The sequence below is a fragment of the Saccopteryx bilineata genome, chromosome 3, assembly GCF_036850765.1.
Source record: "Saccopteryx bilineata isolate mSacBil1 chromosome 3, mSacBil1_pri_phased_curated, whole genome shotgun sequence".
Lineage (NCBI taxonomy): Eukaryota > Metazoa > Chordata > Mammalia > Chiroptera > Emballonuridae > Saccopteryx > Saccopteryx bilineata.
Genome location: NC_089492.1, coordinates 202,395,760 through 202,413,364, shown reverse-complemented (window position 1 = coordinate 202,413,364; position 17,605 = coordinate 202,395,760). Strand labels below are relative to the sequence as shown.

General features: G+C 38.0%; 1 long non-coding RNA gene across 1 annotated transcript; it reads right to left on the bottom strand.

Moving 5' to 3' along the window:
- Positions 1–815: 815 nt before the first annotated feature.
- LOC136330947 (uncharacterized) lies at positions 816–7,275 on the bottom strand. The gene is made up of 3 exons (XR_010730417.1): positions 7,183–7,275; positions 5,285–5,377; positions 816–913 (listed from the first exon to the last, which is right to left on the bottom strand). It is a non-coding gene; the product is annotated as an uncharacterized lncRNA (long non-coding RNA).
- Between the last annotated feature and the right edge of the window lie 10,330 nt (positions 7,276–17,605).

Genomic DNA, 17,605 nt, shown 5'->3' with positions numbered 1-17,605 from the left:
GCCCCCGCCCCTTTAGCGAGAGGCACTAAAAAATATCACGCCTCTTGTCTTGGATCGCTGAACTGAGAGAGATCTTATCAATTAGAACCGAGGGTGCGCAGATTTCATGGGTTAAGCTAGTTTCAGTGATTGGGTCGCAGCTGTGCTTCCGAAGGTATTTTAGGCTGCCTGCGCGCGCCCCTCCCCCAACGCTTGATTGTTAGCTTGAATGGCTGGGTGAGGTGCCCCGCCCACGGAGAGAATCTCCCAAGCCTCTCCCGCTCGCCCTGCCGCTGGCGGCTGGATCGCACCAGGTGCAGGATAATGGAGCACCTGGGTGTGCGGGCCAGTAGGGCGCTCTGGGCGCGTGGAATGCCCAGGGAACGCGCGCGAATGGGGTGCTCCGGGCACCGGTGGCTGGCGACTCTCACTCGCTGTGTGCGGGCCGCTGGGAACGTTAGCGGTGCCCAACGGGACCGGGCGCGCGCGGCGGCTCGCGGCGGCGGCTCGCTGCGGCGGCTCGCGGCGGCGGTTCACGGCTCCCAAATGTGGGCTGACTCACCACAGGCGCACTTCCTCGCGGCTTGAATGAACGTCGCTGCGGTAGATTCCTCCACACCCTCGTCTCTCAGATTCAAGTGATAACAGTCCTTTCGCTATCAGTTTGTGTGGAACTCCGGAATGCTCCGAGGATAAATTTTTCTGTTTCTAGTTGATAAATTTGTTGTGATTTAGGGGAGAGCTGTCGGACGCGCTGCTCACGGCGCCATTTCCGTGACATCACTCGAAACTATAGTTTTAAGGCAATACATTTACCTATTCTACACTTAGAGTAGCTGCAACATGAACATAGGTCTTCTTCTCAAAAAGTTTAGCCAGTAGATTCTCAATTGCACCTTTCTAGTTTTGAAAAGCTTCTTCCAAAAACTGGTACCTTAAACCCAAAACAAACACTACATTTCAAACAGGATATTTATGGCCCTGGCCGGTTGGCTCAGCGGTAGAGCGTCGGCCTGGCGTGCGGGGGACCAGGGTTCGATTCCCGGCCAGGGCACATAGGAGAAGCACCCATTTGCTTCTCCAACCCCCCCCCTCCTTCCTCTCTGTCTCTCTCTTCCCCTCCCACAGCCAAGGCTCCATTGGAGCAAAGATGGCCCGAGCGCTGGGGATGGCTCCTTGGCCTCTGCCCCAGGCGCTAGGCGTGCCGGGTGGATCCCGGTCGGGCGCATGCGGGAGTCTCTGACTGTCTCTCCCCGTTTCCAGCTTCAGAAAAAAAAAATACAAAAAAAAAAGAAAAAAAAACAGGATATTTATGAGTAAGAGTTTGGAAATGAATAACTGCTTTATGGATAAATCTTGAAACCTTATTCATTTGATCAATATTCTATGCTGGCCACACATACCTTTTGTCAGCAGCAACTTTTATCTACCAGTCCCTCCCCATCTGACCAAACCCTAAAAAACTACTATAAGATTAATTTTTTACTCAAAAAAATGCTCAAATATTATTACACTAGAATTTTGAGTCAGGATTACATACCTCTAAAAGTAAAAATACTGTTCATAAGTTATAGACATTTTATATCATAAAATACCACATAGTGAAAATACTTTCAAAAGCAAGAGTACCACCCATACTTCCAATATCATAAAATCACTTTTACCACTGTAACATGCAATTTCTTAGTCTTTTATTTTGCACCTTTAGAGGCCAGTGTAAAAAAAATTGCACCATGACGTACGTGCAATTTTGCATTTTGTCTTTATTTTTACCATCATCACTTAAATTTTTCCGTTATAGATGCTATATACTGTTAAACTTTTCCAATAGGATTATAGCAATTAAAAGTCACTAGCACCAGTTTTATTCCATTAATATGTTAAGATTACACTAGTGAAAATTAATACTTGGAAGTAAAGACTACAGTTTGTTGATCACTAGGCAGGTAGAACAATTTTTGTTGCTAGTTTTATTATCTTGTATTAATTTATTAAGTTAACAAATATTTTGGGGCTTCTTCTATATAATTGAGATATATGAATAACAAATCTATTATTGTTCATCTGCTTGTAATAAAGCAGCCCAAATGTAAAATGATAGCACACTGTAATAAGAGCTATAATGAAGATATACAAAGTCTACAAAAAGAACACAGTGCCTTAGTCTTGTCTCAATGCCAAGGAAAGCATCACAGGAGTCACAACAGTATTATCTTATGCTAAATGCACAGGTTTACTGGGAACTACAAATACTTCAATTTAGTCAAAGAAAGCCACGCAAAGGTCAGAATATGAGACAATAACTAATAAAATTCAGAACCAGACTGTTAAGGACTGAGGATAACAGTGCTAATCTTTGGATTTTATATTCTCAGTTATGGGAAACCTTTGAAGAATTCTAACCAAGTTGTAAAAATGAGATACACATTCTAGGACAATCATCAGACAAGGATATAAAAGACCTTAAGAAGAGAGAAGGGGAAGACTAGCTGGAACTCTAAGACAGTAGCTCAGATACGATACAAGAGCATTAAACTAGTGGATGTAGCTAAACAAAAAAGCTTGAACAATGGACTGTGTCAGAGAAATCAGCACCTTTGATGGTTTGGGAGTTCATATGGCTCCAGTATAAGTAAGGTCCATAATATAACCTAAATACTGGCTAAGGCAAAGTCAAAAAAAGGTCACTGGAACTGCGGAGTTCAAGGTACTGGCAAAGTTATAACTGTCTATGCAGATATCAAAATCATTGATAGCAGGAACTGAGATGAAGAGAAAGACTATGAACATCCAGATGTTTGAGTCTTCAGGGAAAGTCTCAGTGAAGGTAAATACAGGAGGAGAGGCGGTTCACTTGTTAACATAAAGGAGCTTGCTGGTTGGTGGAATAGGAAGCAGTTGAAAGATAAGTGTAGAATAATATGGGGATCAGTGTCACAGAAAGCTGGCAAGTGAGGCTTTCATTTTGTGCAGCAAGAATTTTTTATTGTAGCAAAATATGTATTAAAATTTACCATTTTACAATTTTTAAGAAGATTTTTAAAGAAAAAAAAACCTGTATATAGCACATTATAACTTGTATCAAATATTAACAAACAACACAAAAGCATGTGGGTATTTTTATTTAAAAGACTTTTTTTCTATTTTTTTTTTATTTTAGAGAAAGGGGAAGAGAGAGAGAGGGAGGAGGAGAGTATCCCATATGTGCCTTGACCAGGCAAGCTCAGGGTTTCGAACGAGCATCCTCATGTTTCAGGCCGACACTTCCCTACTGCACCACCATCACAGGTCAGGCCTCATTTAAAAGGCTTTTAAAAGAGGTTCTAACAAATGCCCCAAAGACTCTGTCCTTCACTGAAGAACATTTGATTAATTACATTTACTATAATTTCTCTATGCCTAAAATAAATTTTTACTTTGTTAAATCTGTACAAATAAAGTAGGAATATGAGATTTCCATGCTAACTTTTTCGACTTAACAAGCTTTACATTGTGAGATCTTTTTTAAAATAATGTGATTTTTAAAAATTATTTTAGAGAAGAGAGATTTGTTGTTCCACTTATTTATGCATTCATTGGTTGTTTTTTGTATGTGCCCTGACCCAGGATCAAGTCCGCAACCTTAGCATATCAGGACAAGGCACTAAACATATGACCTACCCAGCCAGGGCTAAGAAAGATCTCTTGATAATTGAGTTTGAATATGACAGCAAAAAGGAAGGCATTTGGTAGAAAAGTCAACTAGAATCAAAATTACAAAAATTTAATTGATAACATTAAATCTTGTCTAAATTTATTTCTCTTTTCACCTCAAAATAAATATAGCAAATATACCACTGGTTATTCTGGTTTTGAACAGAATTAACCATCATGCTATTCTCTTATAAAGAAATATACTATGTATTATTTAATAAAGTTTGCTAAAGTTTTTACTTATGTTCTCATAAGTAAAGAATGTAAAATGAATAATGAAAGATTTTATTTTTTAAATGTTGTAAATCACTTAGCTAATAACTTCAAGTTATAACTGATAAATACACATTTAGAGTTCTATTAAGCCCTGATGTGCACAGGGAAACTATTCTTCTTGCCGTGTAATTACAGTATTTTTCTTAGTAATTGTCAGTGTGTATAAGAATTGTTAAGATTTTACTCTGGCACTTCCTTTGTACCCAAACTGAGTATCTAGAGATAAAGGAGAGATTCTGACTCAGTTTCTTTTTTAATTCAGTTACTCCATTTTAAAACTTACATGAAATTTCAAATATACATTAGAGGTTCAATTCCTCTAAAATTTTCATCCACTTTCAAAAAGTACCATTATTTCCCCATGTATAAGACACACCTTAATTTGGGGGCCCAAAACTTTGAAAAAAAAATATTACATAGTAAGTTATTGAACTCAAGTTTTATTCATCATAAAATATATACAACTCCTCATCACTGTCAAAACTCGCATCCAATATTAGCCTGTCCTTATCTATGTCTGATGACGAATCACTGTCTTCAACGAGCACAAACACAAGCGTGAAAAAGAGGGAAATGCAAGTAAAATACTCTATAACCACTGTATAAGATGCATGCAGTTTTTATACCTCAAATTTATATGAACTCTCATTTAATCTCTTGAAAATTTTAATGATTATCTTACTATCTTTACAATAAGCTTAGTCATCACTGCTGATTTTAGCAGTAATTTTAAATAAATTTCATTGTTAAAATATAAAACCTCTATAAGTGGGATAGCTGGGTCAAAGGGAAGTTCCATTTCTAATTTTTTGAGAAATCTCCATACTCTTTTCCACAGTGGCTGCACCAGTCTGCATTCCCACCAGCAGTGCAGGAGGGTTCCCCTTTCTCCACATCCTTGCCAGCACCAATCGTGTGTTGTTTTGTTAATGAGCGACATTATGACTGGTGTGAGGAGGTATCTCATTGTGATTTTAATTTGCATTTTTCTAATGATTAATGATGTTGAACATTTTTTCATCTATTGGCCATCTGTATGTCCTCTTTGGAGAAGTGTCTATTCGTTTCTTGTGCCCATTTTTTGATTGGATTGTTTGTCTTCCTGATGTTGAGTTTTACAAGTTCTTTATAAATTTTGGTTATGAACCCCTTAGCAGATGTATTGTCAAATATGTTCTCCCATTGTGTGGTTTGTCTTTTTATTCTGTTCATATTGTCTTTAGCTGTGCAAAATTCTGGCTTTTATGGCTCTTTAATATTTGGTTTCAGAATTTAAATCAGAGTCTTTTTCCAAAGTACAGAATGTTGGGCCTTTAAGAGAAGGAAATTGTCTTACTTTGAAGCTCCAGATGCATTGCTTGAAAGTATCTAGATCTTCTTGTCATTCTTCATTCTTTCAACAGATACGTGCCAGGCACTGTATTTGGCTCTACAAATACAAAAAATAGAAAAGTGATACTTATCCTCAATTTACAGATCAGAGACAAATCTTACAAACATGATTATACAGAGAATTGTTTAATTGCACTTGTAAAGGGTACTATGAAAGACCAGCATGGGGTTCCTTGGGGATTTATAATAGGTGAATCAACATAAAAAGTCAGGGAGAGCCTTTCTTAGGAAGAGGCAATTTGGCAGAGACCAGAAGGATGGATGCATAAGCATTGGTCAAATGAAGACGAGGGGCTAAGAAAAATTTCCAGCAAAGGAAAAAGTGTGTGGGAAGACCAGGGTTTTTGGTCATTGGAAGAACTAACAGAGGTGGCTGTGTCTGGAGCATGGTAGATGATAAGCTCAGATGATTCTAAATGAGTCCAGAGGGTAGGCAGGGGCTAGATCATGCTGGGCTTTGTCAGCCCAGTTAAGGAGTTGTGATTTCATGTCCTTTGAGAAATGGGGAAACTATGGAAGGGTTTTAAACTAGGGGAAAGGATTCCATTTTAGTTTTTAAATCACCAATCTGCCCTCTCTTTGGGGACTGGATTGTAGAGCCCGAAAGTGAAAGCAGAAAGACCATTGGGAGGCACCTATAAGAGATTTAATGGGGGATTGGATGAGGGCAGGTGAAATGGCTGTAGAGAGGATAGAATATTTAGGAAGTGGAGTGGGTACAATCTGCTGATTGGTGAGGGGAAGAAGGTATATTAGTTCTCTGTAGATGCTACAAAAATAACTTTACAGACTGGGTGGCTTAAACAGCAGGAATTTATTTTTTCATCGTTCTGAAGGCTAGTAGCCCAAGGTCAAGGTGTTGGCAGGTTTGTTTTCTCCTATGGCCTCTCTTCTTGGCTTGCTGTGCCCTCATATGGCCTTTTCTTTTTTTCCCCCCTGCACATGCACATCCCTGGTTTCTCTGTATGGTCCACTCTTTTTTCATAAAGACACCTGTTAGATTGGATTAGGGCCCACTCTCATGATTTTATCTTAAGCTTCATGACCTCATTAAAGGTCCTATATACAAATACAGGGTGGGCAAAAGTAGATTTACAGTTGTGAGTCTGTGAAACACAGTTTATTTCTATATTATTATTCATTAATTATTGTATTATTTTCCATATGAATAGCTGTAAACCTACATTTGCCCAATCCTGTATTATATTTTGATTTTGCCTTCGCATATTTATTCAGCTAAACTGCTAGATTTCCACAAGGCAATAGTTTCCAACTTTTGCTTAATCACAAAGGATTCCTGGGTTTTTCATTTTAGTGAGTCTAATAAGTTTTCTTGTAGATAAATGTTCAATGGATATTAGATCATTTCTTAAATGTTGAATTCTTCTAATTATAATAGAGCTTAAGGATTCAGGGATCCCAAGCTAGGGATCCTGGTCCTAAAAGAATTGCTTTTTTTTGGTTGCCAGAGGGTTGCCATGTCACAGTCTCTTCTTTCTCTTTTATCCTGCTCTCAATGTACCTGCCATCAGCAAGTGACAGGTTTTCCTAATGAAAACATTTCAGACCCATCAGGAGTTAACTTCCCTGTCTTCATATTTCTCCAAGAGACAAGAATATCTCAGTTTATATCTCATGGCGGCTCTCAACCAAAACACCCAAGTGTATTTTCTATTTGAAACAATAACTTGCCCTGGCCAGTTGACTCAGTCATAGAGCATTGGCCCAGCATGTAGAAGTCCTAAGTTCGATTCCCTGTCAAGGCACATAGGAGAAGCGCCCATCTTCCCACTTCCCTTCTCACTTCTCTTTCTCTCTTCTCTTCCCTTCCTGTAGCCATACCGGATTGGAGTGAGTTGGCCCAGGTTCTGAGGATGGCTCCATGGCCTCCTCCAGTTGCTGAGCAATGGAGCAATACATCTAGATAGGCAGAGCGTCACCCCCTAGTAGGTTTGCCAGTTGGATACCGGTCGAGGTGCATTTGGGAGTCTGTCTCTGCCTCACTTCCTTTCACTGAATAATAATAGTAAAAAAGAAAACAATAACTAAACATTGTAAATATATCACATTATGCAACAAAGTATATAATCTGAACAAATATAATCAGACATATGACTGAATTAAGAATCATCCTATCTGAATTTCTGGCTTTATTATTGGAAATTTACGAAAATGCATTTAGTTTTGCATTTAATAAACAGTACTTACAATTTGAAGGTTTAAATATTGCATATGAATAAAAATGATGATAGAATATTCTTACACCAGGGATTTTCAACCTCAACTCCACTGATACTGTACACCAGAGAAGCAGTGTTGGGTGAGGGCTGTCCTGCACACCGCAAGGCATCTAACAGCCTCCCTGACCTCTACCTCCGGGGCCCGTCTCACCCCTTCCCCAAGTTGTGACAACCAAAAATGTCTCCAGACATTGCCGCTCTCTTCTTGGATTTACCACTCCAGATTGAGAACCACTGTTTTGTGATAATAAAAAGAATCCACAGCTCCACAACCATATTTTCCTCTTTATTTTTTTTTAATAAATTTTTATTAATGGTAATGGGATGACATTAATAAATCAGGGTACATATATTCAAAGAAAACATGTCTAGGTTATTTTGTCATCAAATTATGTTGCAAACCCCTCGCCCAAAGTCAGATTGTCCTCCGTCACCCTCCATCTAGTTCTCTGTGCCCCTCCCCCTCCCCCTAACTCTCTCCCTCCCTCCCTCCCATGTCCTCCCTCTCCCCCCACCCTTGGTAACCACCACACTCTTGTCCATGTCTCTTAGTCTCATTTTTATGTTCCACCAATGTATGGAATCATGTAGTTCTTGTTTTTTTCTGATTTCCTTATTTCACTCCTTATAATGTTATCAAGATCCCACCATTTTGCTGTAAATGATCTGATGTCATCATTTCTTATGGCTGAGTAGTATTCCATAGTGTATATGTGCCACATCTTCTTTATCCAGTCTTCTATTGAAGGGCTTTTTGGTTGTTTCCATGTCTTGGCCACTGTGAACAGTGCTGCAATGAACATGGGGCTACATGTGTCTTCACGTATCAATGTTTCTGAGGTTTTGGGGTATATACCCAGTAGAGGGATTGCTGGGTCATAAGGTAGTTCTATTTGCAGTTTTTTGAGGAACCACCATACTTTCCTCCATAATGGTTGTACTACTTTACAGTCCCACCAACAGTGAATGAGGGTTCCTTTTTCTCCACAGCCTCTCCAACATTTGCTATTACCCGTCTTGTTGATAATAGCTAATCTAACAGGAGTGAGGTGGTATCTCATTGTAGTTTTGATTTGCATTTCTCTAATAACTAATGAAGCTGAGCATCTTTTCATATATCTGTTGGCCATTTGTATCTCTTCCTGGGAGAAGTGTCTGTTCATGTCCTCTTCCCATTTTTTTATTGGATTGTTTGTTTGTTTGTTGTTGAGTTTTATGAGTTCTTTGTAAATTTTGGATATTAGGCCCTTATCTGAGCTGTCGTTTGAAAATATCAGTTCCCATAGAGTTGGCTGTCTGTTTATTTTGATATCAGTTTCTCTTGCTGAGCAAAAACTTTTAATTCTGATGTAGTCCCATTCATTTATCTTTGCCTTCACTTCTCTTGCCATTGGAGTCAAGTTCATAAAATGTTCTTTAAAACCCAGGTCCATGATTTTAGTACCTATGTCTTCTTCTATGTACTTTATTGTTTCAGGTCTTATATTTAGGTCTTTGATCCATTTTGAATTAATTTTAGTACAAAAGGACAGGCTGTAGTCGAGTTTCATTCTTTTGCATGTGGCCTTCCAGTTTTCCCAACACCATTTGTTGAAGAGGCTTTCTTTTCTCCATTGTGTGTTGTTGGCCCCTTTATCAAAGATTATTTGACCATATATATGTGGTTTTATTTCTGGGCTTTCTATTCTGTTCCATTGGTCTGAGTGTCTATTTTTTTGCCAATACCATGCTGTTTTGATTATCGTGGCCCTATAATATAGTTTAAAGTCAGGTATTGTAATGCCCCCAGCTTCATTCTTTTTCCTTAGGATTGCTTTGGCTATTCGGGGGTTTTTATAGTTCCATATAAATCTGATGATTTTTTGTTCCATTTCTTTAAAAAATCTCATAGGGATTTTGATGGGAATTGCATTAAATTTGTATATTGCTTTGGGTAATATGGCCATTTTGATTATATTTATTCTTCCTATCCAAGAACAAGGAATATTTTTCCATCTCATTGTATCTTTTTCGATTTCCCTTAACAATGCTTTGTAATTTTCATTATATAGGTCCTTTATGTTCTTTGTTATGTTTATTCCTAGGTATTTTATTTTTTTTGTTGCAATCGTGAAGGGGATTATTTTTTTGAGTTCGTTTTCTAATATTTCATTGTTGGCATATAGAAAGGCTATGGACTTTTGTATGTTAATTTTGTATCCTGCGACCTTACTGTATTGTTTTATTGTTTCTAATAATCTTTTTGTGGAGTCCTTCGGGTTTTCGATGTATAGGATCATATCATCAGCAAAAAGTGATAGCTTTACTTCTTCTTTTCCGATATGGATGCCTTTTATTTCTTTGTCTTGTCTGATTGCTCTGGCCAGAACTTCTAGCACCACGTTGAATAAGAGTGGAGAGAGTGGACAACCCTGTCTTGTTCCTGATTTAAGGTAGAAAGTCCTCAGTTTTATGCCGTTTAATAGGATGTTGGCTGATGGTTTATCATATATGGCCTTTATCATGTTGAGATATTTTCCTTCTATACCCATTTTGTTGAGAGTCTTAAACATAAAATTGTGTTGTATTTTATCGAAAGCCTTTTCTGCATCTATTGATAAGATCATGTGGTTTTTGTTCTTTGTTTTGTTGATATGGTGTATTACGTTAACCGTTTTGCGTATGTTGAACCATCCTTGAGATTCTGGGATGAATCCTACTTGATCATGATGTATTATTTTTTTAATATGTTGTTGTATTCGGTTTGCCAGTATTTTGTTTAGTATTTTAGCATCTGTATTCATTAGAGATATTGGTCTGTAGTTTTCTTTCTTTGTGCCATCCTTGCCAGGTTTTGGTATGAGGGTTATGTTGGCCTCATAAAATGTGTTTGGAAGTATTGCTTCTTCTTCAATTTTTTGGAAGACTTTGAGTAGAATAGGAACCAAGTCTTCTTTGAATGTTTGATAGAATTCACTAGTATAACCGTCTGGGCCTGGACTTTTATTTTTGGGGAGATTTTTAATAGTTTTTTCTATTTCCTCCCTGCTGATTGGTCTGTTTAGGCTTTCTGCTTCTTCATGACTCAGTCTAGGAAGGTTGTATTGTTCTAGGAATTTATCCATTTCTTCTAGATTGTTGTATTTGGTGACATATAATTTTTCATAGTATTCTACAATAATTCTTTGTATATCTATGATGTCTGTGGTGATCTCTCCTCTTTCATTTTGGATTTTATTTATTTGAGTCCTGTGCCTTTTTTCCTTGGTGAGTCTTGCCAAGGGTTTGTCAATTTTGTTGATCTTTTCAAAGAACCAGCTCCTTGTTTTATTGATTTTTTCTATAGTTTTTCTGTTCTCTATTTCATTTATTTCTGCTCTGATTTTTATTATCTCCTTTCTTCGGCTGGTTTTGGGTTGTCTTTGTTCTTCTTTTTCTAGTTCCTTAAGGTGTGAAGTTAAGTGGTTTACTTCGGCTCTCTCTTGTTTGTTCATATAGGCCTGAAGTGATATGAACTTTCCTCTTATTACTGCTTTTGCTGCATCCCAGAGATTCTGATATGTCGTATTTTCATTTTCATTTGTCTGTATATATCTTTTGATTTCTGCGCTTATTTCTTCTTTGACCCATTCATTTTTTAGAAGTATGTTGTTTACTTTCCACATTTTTGTGGGTTTTTCCCCCTCTTTTTTGCAGTTGAATTCTAGTTTCAAGGCTTTATGATCAGAAAATATGCTTGGTACAATTTCAATTTTTCTAAATTTGCTGATATTGTCTTTGTGGCCCAACATATGGTCAATTCTTGAGAATGTTCCATGTACACTAGAGAAAAATGTATACTCTGTCGCTTTGGGATGAAGTGTCCTGTAGATGTCTATCATATCCAGGTGTTCTAGTATTTCGTTTAAGGCCACTATATCTTTATTGATTCTCTGTTTGGATGACCGATCTAGAGCCGTCAGCGGTGTATTGAGGTCTCCAAGTATGATTGTATTTTTGTTTGTTTTTGTTTTGAGGTCAATAAGTAGCTGTCTTATATATTTTGGTGCTCCTTGGTTTGGTGTATATATATTAAGGATTGTTATGTCTTCTTGATTCAACTTCCCCTTAATCATTATGAAATGACCATTTTTGTCTCTGAGTACTTTTTCTGTCTTGTAGTCAGCATTATTAGATATGAGTATTGCTACGCCTGCTTTTTTTTGGGTGTTGTTTGCTTGGAGTATTGTTTTCCAGCCTTTCACTTTGAATTTGTTTTTATCCTTGTAGCTTAGATGTGTTTCTTGTAGGCAGCATATAGTTGGATTTTCTTTTTTAATCCATTCTGCTACTCTGTGTCTTTTTATTGGTAAGTTTAATCCATTTACATTTAGTGTAATTATTGACACTTGTGGGTTCCCTACTGCCATTTTATAAATTGCTTTCTGTTAGTTTTGTATCTAGTTTGATTCTTCTTTTTTGTTTTTCTATCATTTGTTTTTGTTTGTTTGTGTTCCATACTTCTTTCCTCTGTTGCTACCTTTTTTAAGTCAAGTGTTTTTGTGGTGGTTTTTTTAAGGGTGGTTACCATTAAGTAATGAAAAGGGTACCTACCATATTCATTGTAGTACCCTATCTTATAAGTATTTCTGCACTTCATCATCCTTTGCTACTGTTAATCTCCATCCTCTCCCCCCCCCCTTTTTTTCCTTTGTTGTCACAGTTTAAGTTTGGTTTTATTGTGTTCTTGGTGGAGCTGTTACTTGTGGTGTTGTTTTCTTTTGTTCTTTGAATCTGGTTGGAAAACCCCCTTTAGTATTTCCTGGAGTGGGGGCTTTCTGTTGATAAATTCTCTCATCTTTTCTGTATTTGTGAATGTTTTTATATCTCCTTCATACTTGAAGGATAGCTTTGATGGGTATAGTATTCTTGGCTGAAAGTTCCTCTCTTTCAGGGCTTTAAATATTGGGGTCCACTCTCTTCTAGCTTGTAGAGTTTCTGCTGAGAAATCTGATGATAATCTAATAGGCCTTCCTTTATATGTTGTACTCTTCTTTTCCCTGGCTGCCTTGAGAATTTTTTCTTTGTCATTGGTTTGTGTCATCTTTATTATGATGTGCCTTGGAGTGGGTTTGTTGGGGTTAAGAAAACTTGGTGTTCTGTTTGCTTCTTGAATTTGAGGCTTTAGTTCCTTCCACAGGCTTGGGAAGTTCTTGTCTATTATTTGTTTGAGTATATTCTCCATTCCATTTTCTTTCTCTTCTCCCTCTGATATACCTATTATTCTTATGTTATTCTTTCTGATGGAGTCAGACAATTCCTGTAGGGCTTTCTCGTTTTTTATTATTTTTGAGTCTCTTTCTTCTTCTCTCTGTTGTGCCTCAAGTTGTTTGTCTTCTATTTCACTAAGCCTATCCTCAATCTGGGCTGTTCTGTTAGCTAAGCTTGTTACCTCGTTTTTCAGCTCGTGAATTGAGGTTTTCATTTCTGTTTGATTTGTTTTTATAGTTTCAATTTCCTTGGTAATATATTCTTTGTGTTCATTGAGTTGTTTTCTGATCTCCCTATATTGCCTTTCTGTGTTTTCTTGTATATCTCTGAGTATTTTTAAGATTTCTATTTTAAATTCTCTGTCATTTAGCTCCAAGCCTTCCAATATGTTAAGTCTTTTCTCCATAGATTTTTCCACATCTATTTGTGTTACCTCTCTTTCTTTTGTATCCATAATATTCGATTTCCTCTTTCTTATCGGCATCTGAGGGTGGTCTTATTGATAGCACTAATTAGAATTAATAAAGAGTAAAAAGTAAAAAGAAAAAAAAAAAAAAAGGTAAAACACCCCACAAAAAAAAACAGTAAGAATTTATTATTTCCCCCTTTTTTTCTCTCTTCTCTTTCCCTCCTCTGCCCTCCTCAGGGAAATATTGTGCCTATAATGGAGGGCCTGATTTGGGGTGAAGAGTTCAAGGGGCAAAAAAAAGGGAGTAGGGACCTACTAAATGCAAAATAAAAAGGAAGAAAATCTTAGACAAGCATAAGATGATTTGCTTGTATGTGATGGTCAACTAAGAGATATAATTAGAGGGATAAGAGGGAACCAGAAAAAAGGACCAAAAAGGAATAATAAAGAAGAAAAAATAAAAATAATAAGTAAAAATCTGTTGTATTAAGTGGAGCGAAGATTAAATACAATGGAGACCTTGGGTTGGGAGGACCCAAAATGCCACAAAAATAAACAAACAAGAAAAAAAAATAAAAACAAAAGCAAAAAAGAGAAATAAAGCCAAAAAAAAGCCTTGAGTCCCAAATTAACTAATTTGTTCGTGATTGAGGATTATATGGGAGGAAAGTAAAATGAGAAAAGAAAAAATGACTAGAAAGGAAAAAATAAGAAAAAGAGAAAAACGAAGGAAGAAATAAAATAGGAAGAGAGAAAAACAAAATAAAGCAAGACAAAAAAAAAAAACAAAAACAAAAGAGGAGAGAGTGAGAGTTAAATGTTTTGGAGTATAACCTTAAAGGAGGGTGAGGATGAAGAAGAAAAATAAAATGCAACACTCATGGGTAGTGTAGTTCAAGAAAGGGGAAGCATAAGATGGGCAGAGAATAGAAGGACCGAGGTGGAGGAAATAAAGGCAAAAAGATAGAAGAAACAAACAACAACAACAAAAAAAAAAATAGTGGATCAAGTTGTAAAGTCTCTGGGTTTTTCTTGATTTTGAGAGGTTAACTTCTTCCTTTTTCTTTTCTCTCCCTCTTCCTGGTCGGTGACTCTGTACCCCAGGCTCTGCCCCTGTGTCACTCTTAGGTAGGGATTTGCAGTTGATGGGATTCTATGGCAATGTCATATAATTGGCTTTAGTCTTGCTGGTAGTCACGGCTTGTTGGCGTTTGCAGGGTCCAACGATGAGAGAATTTGCTTTCCTGGATTCTCTCTCCTAGTCCCCCCTTTCTGAATTAGCAGCCTGGTGATCCAGCTATAAGGCTGCAACTGCTTCTGCCTGGGGAGTAAGAGGCTCAAAGAGCTGGGAAATCCCCACTCTATCCCCACTCAGTGCAAGGCTTTGGGAAAGGCTCTGACAGTCAGGGCCTCCAGTGTAATCAGGCGGGGGTGGGAGTCAATTGTTGTCAAGGTGACTGTTCAGCACCTATCATTTAGTTGGACCTCTCAACCCAGGCTTTCCACACTTTGTAGCCTGTTTTTGCAGGGAAGAAGAGGCACTAGTCTCTGCTTACGACTAGTGTAGTATAGACCTTATTATCTGCCAAGTCCTTCTTGTTAGCGTTTATCCCTAAATATGGAGGCTCTATTAATCAGAAGTTGCCCCCCGCCCCTTTAGCGAGAGGCACTAAAAAATATCACGCCTCTTGTCTTGGAACGCTGAATTGAGAGAGATCTTATCAATTAGAACCGAGGGTGCACAGATTTTATGGGTTAAGCTAATTTCAGTGATTGGGTCGCAGCTGTGCTTCCGAAGGTATTTTAGGCTGCCTGCGTGCGCCCCTCCCCCAACGCTTGATTGTTAGCTTGAATGGCTGGGTGAGGTGCCCCGCCCACGGAGAGAATCTCCCAAGCCTCTCCCGCTCGCCGCTGGCGGCTGGACCGCACCAGGCGCAGGATAATGGAGCCCCCTGGGTGTGCGGGCCAGCAGGGCGCCCTGGGCGCGTGGAATGCCCAAGGCACGTGCGCGAATGGGGCGCTCTGGGCACCGGTGGTCGGCGACCCCCACTCACAGTGTGCGGGCCGCTGGGAACGTCAGCGGTGCTCAACCGGACCGGGCGCGCGCGGTTTTATCTGATAAAAACATCCTCTTATTTTGTTTTAAGATTGAATCATGGCTTCTTTGAGTAGGCATAAATGTAAGAATAGTCCTGACACCTTCTGTTATATATGTGGCTGTTACACACTTTACCATCAAAGGCACAATATTTTATCATTTGTGACACATGCATAATATTGCCTATTTTCAAGTTCCCCTTGACAATCAAGACAAGAATTGGGCTCCTCATATTTTGTGTCATAATTGTGAGGAAATGCTTCGTGACTGGACAAAAGGAAAACACAAAGGAATGCCTTTTGGTATTCCCATGGTTTAGTGTGAACCTAAGGACCATTGCAGTGACTATTATTTCTGTCTGATCCATACAAAGGGCATTGGCAAGAAAAAATGGCATATGATTGCATATCCTAATATTCCTTCAGCAATATGACCTATCCCACACTCTGAGACACTCCTGGTTCCAGTTTTCAATGGTTTTATTTCTTCTAAGGATGAAGAAAGTGAACATGGTGATCAAGTGTATTTTGATAAGATGCATGAGGAAATGGTTGTAGAATCTGAAGGGTCTTCTTCTGATGCCAAGCAGTCATTAACCCCTCAGCAGTTTAGCAAACCCGAATTGAATGACTTAGTAAGAGATTTGGGTCTATCAAAGAAAGCAGCTGAGTTATTAGCCTCCAGGCTTCAAGAAAAGAATGTACTTCACGGGTCAGCCAAAGTATCCCATTTCAGGAAGCATGAACAAATTTTTGTGGACTTTTTTTCCAAAGACAAACACTTTGTTTACTGTCATGATATTGGTAGTCTTCTCAGCCAGCTAGGTGTTACCACTTACAGTCCAACAGAAGGGCGGTTATTTCTTAACAGCTCTAAACGGAGTCTGAAATGTGTTCTCCTACACAAGAGTAATGTTTATGCAGCGGTTCCAATTGCTTATTCAACTCATCTGCAAGAAAATTATAATGACATAAAAATTGTCCTCAACTTTCTGAAGTATGAGGAGCATAACTGGATCATTTGTATGGATCGTAAAATGGTAAATTTCTTGCTAAGACAAAAGAGGGATTTCATGAAGTATCCTTTTTTTCTGTGTTTGTGGGACAGCCAAGCTTCGGAGAAACACTAGACACAGAAGGAGTGGCCGAAACGTGAAGCTCTGGAAGTAGGGATGCAAAATATTGTGAATGTACCTGTAGGTAATCGAAACGGGATCATTTTTCCCCCACTTCACATCAAACTTGGCTTAATGAAGCAGTTTGTTCAGGCTTTGAATAGGAAAAGTGAATACTTTCAACATACTTTTTCTGTTTTTTCTGCCTAGCCTTTCAAGAAGATAAAAGCAAGTGTATTCAATGGACCTCAAATTTGAACCCTCATACATAACGAAGAATTTGCCAGGAAGATGAATAAGGAGGAGAAAGCAGCATGGCAGTCTTTTGTGACAGTTATAAAGAACTTCCTTGGCAACAAAAAAGCAGAGAACTATGAACTTCTGGTTCAAAGGATGCTGTTGGCTTTCTGAGTGATTGTATGTAACATGAGCATTAAGATTCACTTCCTAAACAGTCACTTTGATAAGTTTCCCGAAAATCTTGGAGCTGTTAGTGATGAGCAGACTACTGCTAGAGCATCAAACGAGATTGTCCTCAACAAGTACACAAACGCAAGAGCTACAAACACAAATTTTTGCCTGAATAGAATTTAAATAAGTTTTGTGTAATTTTATGATTAAAATAAGTGTTTTAATATGTCCTATTTTGAAATTATAGACAAATTTTGATGCAATCATACCTTTTAAAATATTAGTGTATTTACTGCATTATATAAATTATTATATTTTCACAATGGTGATGCCCAAGAAGACATTCTACTTCATTATGTTAAATTAAATGTTGAAAATTTTACAATAAGATGAAAACCTAAAATCTTGAATTACAAAAAAACTGTAGCTTACAGAGAAAACTAATGTCAGATTTGAGATCAACACACTTGAATTAGGTAAGAACAAGTGTTTTTGTGGATGCAACAAAAATTTTGTTCCCCATTGTAATAAGTATTTGAGCTGAATTATGCACCCCTCATAATTCATATGTTGAATTACTAATCCCCTTTACTCAGAATGTGACTATATTTGGAGATAGGTCTTTAAAGAAGTAAGTAAGTTAAAATGAGGACCCTAATCCAATATGACTAGTGTCTATAAAAAGAAGAAAGTAGGGTATAGACATATACAGGGAGAAGACCATGTGAAGACACAGCAGAAACACAGCCATCTCCAAGTCACAC